This window comes from Pseudophryne corroboree, unplaced genomic scaffold, assembly GCF_028390025.1.
Source record: "Pseudophryne corroboree isolate aPseCor3 unplaced genomic scaffold, aPseCor3.hap2 scaffold_683, whole genome shotgun sequence".
Classification (NCBI taxonomy): Eukaryota; Metazoa; Chordata; class Amphibia; order Anura; family Myobatrachidae; genus Pseudophryne; species Pseudophryne corroboree.
Window position 1 is genome coordinate 160,891 of NW_026970268.1, and position 12,532 is coordinate 173,422.

Genomic DNA, 12,532 nt, shown 5'->3' on the forward strand with positions numbered 1-12,532 from the left:
TTGAAATCAGAGCACTACATTTTGGCCACCGTGCTCGATCCTAGATTTAAAACCTACGTTGTATCTCTCTTTCCGGCAGACACAAGTCTGCAGGGGTTCAAAGACCTGCTGGTGAGAAAATTATCAAGTCAAGCGGAACTTGATCGGTCAACAGCTCCTCCTTCACATTCTCCCGCAATTGGGGGTGCGAGGAAAAGGCTCAGAATTCCGAGCCCACCCGCTGGCGGTGATGCAGGGCAGTCTGGAGCGACTGCTGATGCTGACATCTGGTCCGGACTGAAGGACCTGCCAACGATTACGGACATGTCGTCTACTGTCACTGCATATGATTCTCTCACCATTGAAAGAATGGTGGAGGATTATATGAGTGACCGCATCCAAGTAGGCACGTCAGACAGTCCGTACGTATACTGGCAGGAAAAAGAGGCAATTTGGAGGCCCTTGCACAAACTGGCTTTATTCTACCTAAGTTGCCCTCCCACAAGTGTGTACTCCGAAAGAGTGTTTAGTGCCGCCGCTCACCTTGTCAGCAATCGGCGTACGAGGTTACTTCCAGAAAATGTGGAGAAGATGATGTTCATTAAAATGAATTATAATCAATTTCTCCGTGGAGACATTGACCAGCAGCAATTGCCTCCACAAAGTACACAGGGAGCTGAGATGGTGGATTCCAGTGGGGACGAATTGATAATCTGTGAGGAGGGGGATGTACACGGTGATGAATCGAAGGATGATGATGAGGTGGACATCTTGCCTCTATAGAGCCAGTTTGTGCAAGGAGAGATTAATTGCTTCTTTTTTGGTGGGGGTCCAAACCAACCCGTCATTTCAGTCACAGTCGTGTGGCAGACCCTGTCACTGAAATGATGGGTTGGTTAAAGTGTGCATGTCCTGTTTATACAACATAAGGGTGGGTGGGAGGGCCCAAGGCAATTCCACCTTGCACCTCTTTTTTCTTTTATTTTTCTTTGCGTCATGTGCTGTTTGGGGAGTGTTTTTTGGAAGGGCCATCCTGCGTGACACTGCAGTGCCACTCCTAGATGGGCCAGGTGTTTGTGTCGGCCACTTGGGTCGCTGAGCTTAGTCACACAGCTACCTCATTGCGCCTCTTTTTTTCTTTGCGTCATGTGCTGTTTGGGGAGTGTTTTTTGGAAGGGCAATCCTGCGTGACACTGCAGTGACACTCCTAGATGGGCCAGGTGTTTGTGTCGTCCACTTGGGTCGCTGAGCTTAGTCACACAGCTACCTCATTGCGCCTCTTTTTTTCTTTGCGTCATGTGCTGTTTGGGGAGTGTTTTTTGGAAGGGCCATCCTGCGTGACACTGCAGTGCCACTCCTAGATGGGCCAGGTGTTTGTGTCGGCCACTTGGGTCGCTGAGCTTAGTCACACAGCTACCTCATTGCGCCTCTTTTTTTCTTTGCGTCATGTGCTGTTTGGGGAGTGTTTTTTGGAAGGGCCATCATGCGTGACACTGCAGTGCCACTCCTAGATGGGCCAGGTGTTTGTGTCGGCCACTTGGGTCACTGAGCTTAGTCATCCAGCGACCTCGGTGCAAATTTTAGGACTAAAAATAATATTGTGAGGTGTGAGGTGTTAAGAATAGACTGAAAATGGGTTGAAATTATGGTTATTGAGGTTAATAATACTTTGGGATCAAAATGACTCCCAAATTCTATGATTTAAGCTGTTTTTTAGGGTTTTTTGAAAAAAACACCCGAATCCAAAACACACCCGAATCCGACAAAAAAAATTCGGTGAGGTTTAGCCAAAACGCGTTCGAACCCAAAACACGGCCGCGGAACCGAACCCAAAACCAAAACACAAAACCCGAAAAATTTCCGGTGCACATCTCTAGTGGCCATGCCATGTCACTGTGCAGGAGCCAGCACCGCTCACACACTAGTCCCCGGTGCAGCCCCCAACCCCCGGGACACCCGGAGCAACAAAATGTAGATTCAGGCCACCAGGCAACGCCCCTACCTATGAAACCATGCCTCCTTTTTACCATTGCGCTGCTTATCTGCGCGCACTGCATTACAATCTCCCTCGCCACCTCTCTGGGTGTCACCAGTGATAGTGACACCTCTGCCATGCTTGTAGCAGCTGGTCCTAAGATCTACGCCTCAAGCCCTGAGTGTTTGCCCTTGTGACTTGTTGATCATCATAGCAAAGCAGATGCTTACAGAAAACTGCAGGGGCTTAGATTGAAAATAAAAAAAATTGATGGGTATAAGGTAGAGAGGAGCGGGTTCGGTTCTCCGAGAACCGAATTCCCCACGAACTCCACGTGGTTTACACTGGTACGAGGCAGGCTCGGTTGTTCCCGCCTGACTCGGAAAACCTGAACAAGGGAAAATGTCATCATCCCGCTGTCGGATTCTCGCGAGATTCGGATTCCATATAAAGAGCTGCGCGTTGCCGCCATTTTTACTCGTGCATTGAAGAGAGAGCGGAGAGGACGTGGCTATGTTCTCTCAGTGGAAATCTCAATATCAGTGCTCAGTATCAGTGGATACTTATTGCTGCTCAGTAATACTAGTAGTGTGTCTCTCCTGCTCAGTGTCAGTTCTCAGTAGTATCCTCATCAGTGCTCAGTATCACTGCTCATTGTCTTGTGCTGCATTGTTGTGCTCAGCATACTACAGTACATTACTAATAGTCCAGTGCTGCATCTTGCTGCTCAGTGTCAGTTCTAGTATCCTCATCAGTGCTCACTATCCCTGCTCATTGCATTGTGGTGTTCTGTATACTACAGTAACATAGTAATATAGTAACATATAGTAACATAGTTTTTGAGGTTGAATAGAGGCAAATTGCCCATCGTGTTCAACCTGTTTTAAGTTGTGATGATTCTACATACTTGCTGAATAATGTTTTATGACTAGTTAGCTACTACAACTCATGTTACCCCCGGATTAACCATGTTGATATTTTAAGTATTATAACCTTGGATAGCTTTTTCATTCAGAAATTTATCCATTCCTTTTTTAAATCCAATTACAGAGTCCGCCATTACCACCTTCCCTGGCAGGGAATTCCACATCCTGATTGCCCTAACAGTGAAGATCATAGTATCTCACCTGGCAGGTAAGTAGGAGTTGGGCCAGAGCTGTGGAGGATTGCTGCTCGGGCACCCCCTGTCAAGTGAAGGAGATCCAACTGAGGCAGCACAAGGGAACTCTCGAAAGAAGAACAAGGCTAGAGGAAGATCTGAGACAAAGAAATCTGACTTTTACCAGAGCTGACCAGAGGAAAGCACAAACACAGTCCCCCACTACCACAAATAATGCAGTCGAGTTTCCCACATTTGGGGAAATCACAGGGGTCAGCATACCCAGAATGCAATGAATGAACCTCACCCTGGGAGAACAATCTTCATGACCATGGTATCGCCTATGCAAAATAAGTATGATTTGGGATAGGGCTGGGGAGGGCCGCTGCTCAGGCACATCTCTGTCAAGTAAAGGAGATTCAACTGAGGCAGCACAAGGGAACTCTCATCTGGGGACAACAACTGCAGGGAGAACACATATTTTCAGATGAACATGGGAGGGCAGAAGGCTGCCTAATACTGAAGCACCCCCAAACAACAAACCAAATGCAACAACTAGTACAAGCATTCCTGGGGGAAGTTCTGCAGAAGACGGATTTGCATACGGTGATGTCATCCAAGCAGTGGGCCAAAGTTGGCTGGAACCCTCATCTGCATATGAAAAGAGAAAAGGGGTATGCAGGGCATGGCGGCCTTTTGCGGCGCTTGGATGACCCTTAGTTCGCATTAAACACCCCCACCCTCCTTCGGTGTGGGGCTCATGTTGCCAATGCCCCAGCCCCTGAAGCATTCAAGCTGATTTCTTACAGCAGCTTGGCACTGTAACAGCTCCAGAGCTGCTCTGTAAGGCAAGTAAAAGGGTGTGTAGTTTGCATTGTGCATTGGAAGGCACAAAGTAAGCAGACAGGAGGAGAAGTCAGGATAGTGCACAAGGGTATAAAAGGGAGGGGCTCAAGAAAAAAGAAGTGGAAACAGACAGCAAACTAGGCTGGAGAGAGACCTGAGACAAAGAGATCTGAATTATACGAGAGCCGACCAGGGGAAACACAAATTATGCAGTCAAGTTTCCCACATTTGGGGAAATCGCAGGGGCAGCACACCCAGAGTGCAATGGGTGAGCCTTGCCCTGGGAGAAGCACCTTCATGATCATAGTATCTCACCTGGCAGGTAAGTAGGAGTTGGGCTTGAGCTGGGGAGGGTCGCTGCTCGGGCACCCCCCTGTCAAGTGAAGGAGATCCAACTGAGGCAGCACAAGGGAACTCTCGAAAGAAGAACAAGGCTAGAGGAAGATCTGAAACAAAGAAATCTGACTTTTACCAGAGCTGACCAGAGGAAAACACAAACACAGTCCCCCACTACCACAAATAATGCAGTCGAGTTACCCACATTTGGGGAAATCACAGGGGTCAGCATACCCAGAATGCAATGAATGAACCTCACCCTGGGAGAATAATCTTCATGACCATGGTATCTCCTATGCAAAATAAGTATGATTTGGGATAGGGCTGGGGAGGGCCGCTGCTCAGGCACATCTCTGTCAAGTAAAGGAGATTCAACTGAGGCAGCACAAGGGAACTCTCATCTGGGACAACAACTGCAGGGAGAACACATATTTTCAGATGAACATGGGAGGGCAGAAGGCTGCCTAATACTGAAGCACCCCCAAACAACAAACCAAATGCAACAACTAGTGCAAGCATTCCTGGGGGAAGGCCTGCCGCAGATTGATTTGCATATGGTGATGTCATCCAAGCAGTGGGTCAAAGTTGGCTTCAACCTTCGTGTGCATATGAAAAGAGAAAAGGGGCGTGCAGGGCATGGCGGCCTTTTGCGGTGCTTGGATGACCCGTAGTTTGCATTAAACACCCCCACCCTCCTTCGGTGTGGGTCTCATGTTGGCCATGCCCCAGCCCCTGAAGCATTCAAGCTGATTTCTTGCAGCAGCTTGGCACTGTAACAGCTCCAGAGCTGCTCTGTAAGGCAAGTAAAAGGGTGTGGGCCCTGCAGCACTACCTGTAGTTTGCATTGTGCATTGGAAGGCACAAAGTAAGCAGACAGGAGGAGAAGTCAGGATAGTGCACAAGGGTATAAAAGGGAGGGGCTCAAGAAAAAAGAAGTGGAAACAGACAGCAAACTAGGCTGTAGAGAGACCTGAGACAAAGAGATCTGAATTATACGAGAGCCGACCAGGGGAAACACAAATTCTGCAGTCAAGTTTCCCACATTTGGGGAAATCGCAGGGGCAGCACACCCAGAGTGCAATGGGTGAGCCTTGCCCTGGGAGAAGCACTTTCATGATCATAGTATCTCACCTGGCAGGTAAGCAGGAGTTGGGCTAGAGCTGGGGAGGGTCGCTGCTCGGGCACCCCCCTGTCAAGTGAAGGAGATCCAACTGAGGCAGCACAAGGGAACTCTCGAAAGAAGAACAAGGCTAGAGGAAGATCTGAGACAAAGAAATCTGACTTTTACCAGAGCTGACCAGAGGAAAACACAAACACAGTCCCCCACTACAACAAATAATGCAGTCGAGTTACCCACATTTGGGGAAATCACAGGGGTCAGCATACCCAGAATGCAATGAATGAACCTCACCCTGGGAGAACAATCTTCATGACCATGGTATCTCCTATGCAAAATAAGTATGATTTGGGATAGGGCTGGGGAGGGCCGCTGCTCAGGCACATCTCTGTCAAGTAAAGGAGATTCAACTGAGGCAGCACAAGGGAACTCTCATCTGGGGACAACAACTGCAGGGAGAACACATATTTTCAGATGAACATGGGAGGGAAGAAGGCTGCCTAATACTGAAGCACCCCCAAACAACAAACCAAATGCAACAACTAGTGCAAGCATTCCTGGGGGAAGGCCTGCAGCAGATGGATTTGCATATGGTGATGTCATCCAAGCAGTGGGTCAAAGTTGGCTTCAACCCTCGTCTGCATATGAAAAGAGAAAAGCGGCGTGCAGGGCATGGCGGCCTTTTGCGGCGCTTGGATGACCCCTAGTTCGCATTAAACACCTCCACCCTCCTTCGGTGTGGGGCTCATGTTGGCTATGCCCCAGCCCCTGAAGCATACAAGCTGATTTCTTGCAGCAGCTGGGCACTGAAACAGCTCTAGAGCTGCTCTGTACGGCAAGTAAAAGGGTGTGGGCCCTGCAGCACTACCTGTAGTTTGCATTGTGCATTGGAAGGCACAAAGTAAGCAGACGGGAGAAGTCAGGATAGTGCGCAAGGGCATAGAAGGGAGCAGCTCAAAAAAAGAGAAGTGGAAACAGACAGCAAACTAGGCTGGAGAGAGACCTGAGACAAAGAGATCTGAACTATACGAGAGCCGACCAGGGGAAACACAAATTATGCAGTCAAGTTTCCCACATTTGGGGAAATCGCAGGAGCAGCACACCCAGAGTGCAATGGGTGAGCCTTGCCCTGGGAGAAGCACCTTCATGATCATAGTATCTCACCTGGCAGGTAAGTAGGATTTGGGCTAGAGCTGGGGAGGGTCGCTGCTCGGGTACCCCCCTGTCAAGTGAAGGAGATCCAACTGAGGCAGCACAAGGGAACTCTCGAAAGAAGAACAAGGCTAGAGGAAGATCTGAGACAAAGAAATCTGACTTTTACCAAAGCTGACCAGAGGAAAGCACAAACACAGTCCCCCACTACCACAAATAATGCAGTCGAGTTTCCCACATTTGGGGAAATCACAGGGGTCAGCATACCCAGAATGCAATGAATGAACCTCACCCTGGGAAAACAATCTTCATGACCATGGTATCGCCTATGCAAAATAAGTATGATTTGGGATAGGGCTGGGGAGGGCCGCTGCTCAGGCACATCTCTGTCAAGTAAAGGAGATTCAACTGAGGCAGCACAAGGGAACTCTCATCTGGGGACAACAACTGCAGGGAGAACACATATTTTCAGATGAACATGGGAGGGCAGAAGGCTGCCTAATACTGAAGCAACCCCAAACAACAAACCAAATGCAACAACTAGTGCAAGCATTCCTGGGGGAAGGCCTGCAGCAGATGGATTTGCATATGGTGATGTCATCCAAGCAGTGGGTCAAAGTTGGCTTCAACCCTCGTCTGCATGTGAAAAGAGAAAAGGGGCGTGCAGGGCATGGCGGCCTTTTGCGGCGCTTGGATGACCCCTAGTCCGCATTAAACACCTCCACCCTCCTTCGGTGTGGGGCTCATGTTGGCTATGCCTCAGCCCCTGAAGCATTCAAGCTGATTTCTTGCAGCAGCTGGGCTCTGTAACAGCTCCAGAGCTGCTCTGTACGGCAAGTAAAAGGGTGTGATACCTGCAGCACTACCTGTAGTTTGCATTGTGCATTGGAAGGCACAAAGTAAGCAGACGGGAGAAGTCAGGATAGTGCGCAAGGGCATAGAAGGGAGCAGCTCAAGAAAAGAGAAGTGGAAACAGACAGCAAACTAGGCTGGAGAGAGACCAGAGACAAAGAGATCTGAATTATACGAGAGCCGACCAGGGGAAACATAAATTATGCAGTCAAGTTTCCCACATTTGGGGAAATCGCAGGAGCAGCACACCCAGAGTGCAATGGGTGAGCCTTGCTGTCACGTTTGAATAGAGAAAGGAGGATCACAAATTATATGTGATCTAAGGTGTGGTGATTACCTGCAGGAATAATCACCAATAATGTTTTCAAGTGACTGTATATATATAATTTTGTATTCTTTCAGCCGAGATGTGACAACATGGCTGACATGCAATGTCCTGCATTTGACCCCCATAGGTCCAGGCCAAGAGAGATCTGCAGTCCATTTAAAGTAATCCAAAACTGGGATTGATATTTTAGCTTTTATTTTTACTTAAAGTACAATAACTTTTACCATTTTAATTTGTTTTAATAGTATATTGACAGTATTGTTTTCTTTCAAAAATCCACTTAATTTTCTTTACCCTATTATTAAAATGGTAATTGACAAAAACAAACTACATTGTCACCAGAAGAGCAATACAAAATGTACAAGTGATATATTAAAATCATCTTTCCAGCTTGAATTTCAATGATGCATTGGGGCAACAATTTTGTGAGAAACATCTTCACCCTTAAATAAAGATTTTCTTAATTCCTTACCTGTGTGCTAATTAGATATCACCTTGTTTTCACATTAAACAGACTTCCACATGAGAAAGCAGCATGAGAATGCTTATTAGCCTTTGTCAGTATGTACTTTTGCAAAGTGTCGCTGTGGCGCAATCAGTTAGTGTGTACGGCTATTAACCAAAAGGTTTGTGGTTCAATCCCACCCAGGGATGTAATTGACCTTGTTATCAGATTTTGGTGATCTTTAAGTAGACAAGTCAAAATTTCGAAAACCCCTGTTATGGTGTAGGGTACCTGGCCTTCTTGCTGCAATTGTTCATGCCGTTGGCTTGTGTTCTGTTGAATGCCACGTTCTGCCACGTTCTGCGGCATGCTTAAGGTGTGAGCTGGTAAGATGCTCACCTTAGTTTAACAATAAATCATTTCCTCGAAATGTCCGTCTCCCTGGGCACAGTTCCTATAACTGGAGTCTGGAGGAGGGGCATAGAGGGAGGAGCCAGTTCACACCCTTTGAAAGTCTTAAAGTGCCCATGTCTCTTGCGGATCCCGTCTATACCCCATGGTTCTTAATGTGACCCCAGCATCCTTTACGGACTAAGAGAAAAGGATGCCCTTGTGTACTATCCTGACTTCTCCTCCCGTCTGCCTACTTTGTGCCTTCCAACGCACAATGCGAACTACAGGTGGTGCTGCAGGGCCCACACCCTTTTACTTGCCTTACAGAGCAGCTCTGGAGCTGTTACAGTGCCCAGCTGCTGCAAGAAATCAGCATGAATGCTTCAGGGGATGGGGCATGGCCAACATGAGCCCCACACCAAAGGAGGGTGGGGGTTTTTAATGCGAACTAGGGGTCATCCAAGCACTGCAAAAGGCCGCCATGCCCTGCATGCCCCTTTTCTCTTTTTATATGCAGATGAGGGTTCCAGCCAACTTTGGCCCACTGCTTGGATGACATCACCGTATGCAAATCCGTCTGCTGCAGACCTTCCCCCAGGAATGCTTGTACTAGTTGTTGGATATGGTTTGATATTTGATGGTGCTTCAGTATTAGGCAGCCTTCCGCCCTCCCATGTTCATCTGAAAAGATGTGGTCTCCCTGCAGTTGTTGTCCCCAGACGAGAGTTCCCTTGTGCTTCCTCAGTTGAATCTCCTTAACTTGACGGGGGAGGGGCTGCCCGAGCTGCCACCCTCCCCAGCCCTATCCCAACTCATACTTATTTTACATATTAGATCTCTTGATCATGAAGATTGTTCTCACAGGGTGAGGTTCATCCATTATATTTTAAAATAGGAAGGTACAAATTACATATTTGAATTGCATCTATGTGCTGGATTCAAATGCCCCCCCCCCCCTTCCTTTCTCAATTGTGCCCGTCAGCAGCTATTCTAAGGTTGCTGCCAATGGGTGTGACACATTAATTTCTTCTGTGGGGTACACTGGACTCCACAAGGATTCACATTGGGGTGTAGAGTAGGATCTTGATCTGAGGCACCAACCGGCTCAAAGCTTTTGACTGTTCCCAAGATGCTCAGCGCATCCTCCTCTATAACCCCGCTTCCATGAACAGGGAGCTCAGTTTGTAGTTGGTGCCTTCAGTAGCAGGCCACTTAACAGGGGCCTGCCTCAGGCAGCCTATTCTTAGCTATTAATTTTGACAAGAAAAGAAGAACTTGTTTTATGAGAATCTACAAGGGCTGCAGCAGGCTAGGTCTAATAGACATCTTTACTGCAGCTTCATCACTCCCAGCGGCGCTGTATACTCCCGTGCCCTGGTTGCTGGGTCACTGCAGCGGAGGCTCCGGTTTCTTCCTAAGGTCAGTCACACACACACCGCCCTTCCGGATCACGAGGCCGCTGATTAAGGGGAGCGTGGCCGTAGGGGGTGGGCCGTGTGCGCACTGGGGTGGACACTGATTACTGGGCAGCCGCTCCACTAGCCACCAGGTACAGTTAAGGAGCACAGGTCTGGGGGTTTTTCTCCTATATTAACCCAATTTTGTACTGCCCGCAGCGCTATGTGATAGGTAATAGGGCCTGATTCAGGTTGGATTGCAATCACAATAAGCAATCCAACTGCAAAAATTGCTAAGAGCATACGCATGTGCCTGCATGCGATCGCCTCTGCCTGTCAATCGGGGCAGGGGGGGAGAGTGGGGTCAGCAACACTCCATTTCCAAGTCAGGGATGGAGCAGTGCGGGGGCAAGGCTTCAAAATGGGGTCTGCAATGGAGGAGACACAGGGGGCGTGGTCACAGCGGCTGTATGACATCACATTCAGCCGCTGTGATCACAAAAATGGTGGCGGCTTCCTGCGCGCACATACAGTCTGCACCAGCAGGAGGCTACACCATTGTTTATGATCACGCTGAACTGCAGTGCGACTGCAATTACAGCATGGTCAAGAAGGGAGGTGTCATACTGGGTGGCCATGCCCTGTCACTGTGCAGGAGCCTGCACCTCTTACACACTAGTCCCCGGGTGCAGCCCCCAACCCCCGGGACACCCGGAGCAACAAAATGTAGATTCAGGCCACCAGGCCACGCCCCTACCTATGAAATCATGCCTCCTTTTTACCATTGCGCTGCTTATTTGCACGCACTGCATTACAATCTCCCTCGCCACCTCTCTGGGTGTCACCAGTGATAGTGACACCTCTGCCATGCTTGTAGCAGCTGGTCCAAAGATCTATGCCTCAAGCCCTGAGTGTTTGCCCTTGTGACTTGTTGATCATCATAGCGAAGCAGATGCTTACAGAAAACTGCAGGGGCTTAGATTGAAAATAAAAAAAATTGATGGGTATAAGGTAGAGAGGAGCGGGTTCGGTTCTCCGAGAACCGAATTCCCCACGAACTCCACGTGGTTTACACTGGTCTGAGGCAGGCTCGGTTGTTCCCGCCTGACTCGGAAAACCTGAACAAGGGAAAATGTCATCATCCCGCTGTCGGATTCTCGCGAGATTCGGATATTATATATAGAGCTGCGCGTTGCCGCCATTTTTACTCGTGCATTGAAGAGAGAGCGGAGAGGACGTGGCTATGTTCTCTCAGTGGAAATCTCAATATCAGTGCTCAGTATCAGTGGTTACTTATTGCTGCTCAGTAATACTAGTAGTGTGTCTCTCCTGCTCAGTGTCAGTTCTCAGTAGTATCCTCATCAGTGCTCAGTATCACTGCTCATTGTCTTGTGCTGCATTGTGGTGCTCAGCATACTACAGTACATTACTAATAGTCCAGTGCTGCATCTTGCTGCTCAGTGTCAGTTCTAGTATCCTCATCAGTGCTCACTATCACTGCTCATTGCATTGTGGTGTTCTGTATACTACAGTAATATAGTAACATATAGTAACATAGTTTTTGAGGTTGAATAGAGGCAAATTGCCCATCGTGTTCAACCTGTTTTAAGTTGTGATGATTCTACATACTTGCTGAATAATGTTTTATGACTAGTTAACTACTATAACTCATGTTACCCCCGGATTAACCATGTTGATATTTTAAGTATTATAACCTTGGATAGCTTTTTCATTCAGAAATGTATCCATTCCTTTTTTAAATCCAATTACAGAGTCCGCCATTACCACCTTCCCTGGCAGGGAATTCCACATCCTGATTGCCCTAACAGTGAAGAACCCTTTCCTCCATTGCATTCTGAATTTCCTCCAGTCGCAGCGAGTGACCACGTGTTCTTTTAATAAATAATTCCTCTGATAACTCTTTGTTATGTATCTTTACATATTTGAAGATATTAATAATATCTCCTCTTAGGCACCTCTTTTCTAGTGTATACATATTCAGCCTAGTAAGTCTTGGGTATGGGTGAAGATGTTTCTCACAAAATTGTTGCACCAAAGCATCATTGAAATTCAAGCTGGAAAGATGATTTTAATATATCACTTGTACATTTTGTACTGCTCTTCTGGTGACAATGTAGTTTGTTTTTGTCAATTACCATTTTAATAATAGGGTAAAGAAAATTAAGTGGATTTTTGAAAGAAAACAATACTGTCAATATACTATTAAAACAAATTAAAATGGTAAAAGTTATTGTACTTTAAGTAAAAATAAAAGAGCCAAAATATCAATCCCAGTTTTGGATTACTTTAATTAACAAAAAACAATGCATATAGCAGAGGATAGTTTCAATCTGCCTACCTCTGGGTTATGGGCCCAGCATGCTTCCGTTGCAGTACTCTGCTGCTCATGTAAGTGCAAGAGATCCTGAAGCACTCACTCATCATGGGAAAGTACCAATGTGTTTCTTACAAAAACTCTCCAGATTATTGACTTTTTAAAGTTTTTCTAGGAAACGTTCTAGATGAATGCTTATTAGCCTTTGTCAGTAGATACTTTTACGAGGTGTCTCTGTGGTGCAATCGGTTAGCATGTTTGGCTATTAACCAAAAGGT

The 12,532-nt window shown here is 47.3% G+C and overlaps 7 non-coding genes across 7 annotated transcripts; all 7 read right to left on the reverse strand.

The window, feature by feature from the left end:
* Positions 1-3,247: 3,247 nt before the first annotated feature.
* LOC135037682 (U1 spliceosomal RNA) lies at positions 3,248-3,411 on the reverse strand. The gene has a single exon (XR_010232174.1). It is a non-coding gene; the product is annotated as a U1 spliceosomal RNA (small nuclear RNA).
* A 655-nt stretch (positions 3,412-4,066) lies between these two features.
* Positions 4,067-4,229, reverse strand: LOC135037578 (U1 spliceosomal RNA). Its single transcript, XR_010232088.1, has one exon. It is a non-coding gene; the product is annotated as a U1 spliceosomal RNA (small nuclear RNA).
* Positions 4,230-4,381: 152 nt separating this feature from the next.
* On the reverse strand, positions 4,382-4,545 carry LOC135037699 (U1 spliceosomal RNA). Its single transcript, XR_010232190.1, has one exon. It is a non-coding gene; the product is annotated as a U1 spliceosomal RNA (small nuclear RNA).
* Positions 4,546-5,218: 673 nt separating this feature from the next.
* Positions 5,219-5,381, reverse strand: LOC135037634 (U1 spliceosomal RNA). Its single transcript, XR_010232131.1, has one exon. It is a non-coding gene; the product is annotated as a U1 spliceosomal RNA (small nuclear RNA).
* Positions 5,382-5,533: 152 nt separating this feature from the next.
* Positions 5,534-5,697, reverse strand: LOC135037696 (U1 spliceosomal RNA). The gene has a single exon (XR_010232187.1). It is a non-coding gene; the product is annotated as a U1 spliceosomal RNA (small nuclear RNA).
* A 671-nt stretch (positions 5,698-6,368) lies between these two features.
* Positions 6,369-6,531, reverse strand: LOC135037582 (U1 spliceosomal RNA). The gene has a single exon (XR_010232092.1). It is a non-coding gene; the product is annotated as a U1 spliceosomal RNA (small nuclear RNA).
* A 152-nt stretch (positions 6,532-6,683) lies between these two features.
* LOC135037693 (U1 spliceosomal RNA) lies at positions 6,684-6,847 on the reverse strand. Its single transcript, XR_010232184.1, has one exon. It is a non-coding gene; the product is annotated as a U1 spliceosomal RNA (small nuclear RNA).
* Positions 6,848-12,532: the final 5,685 nt, after the last annotated feature.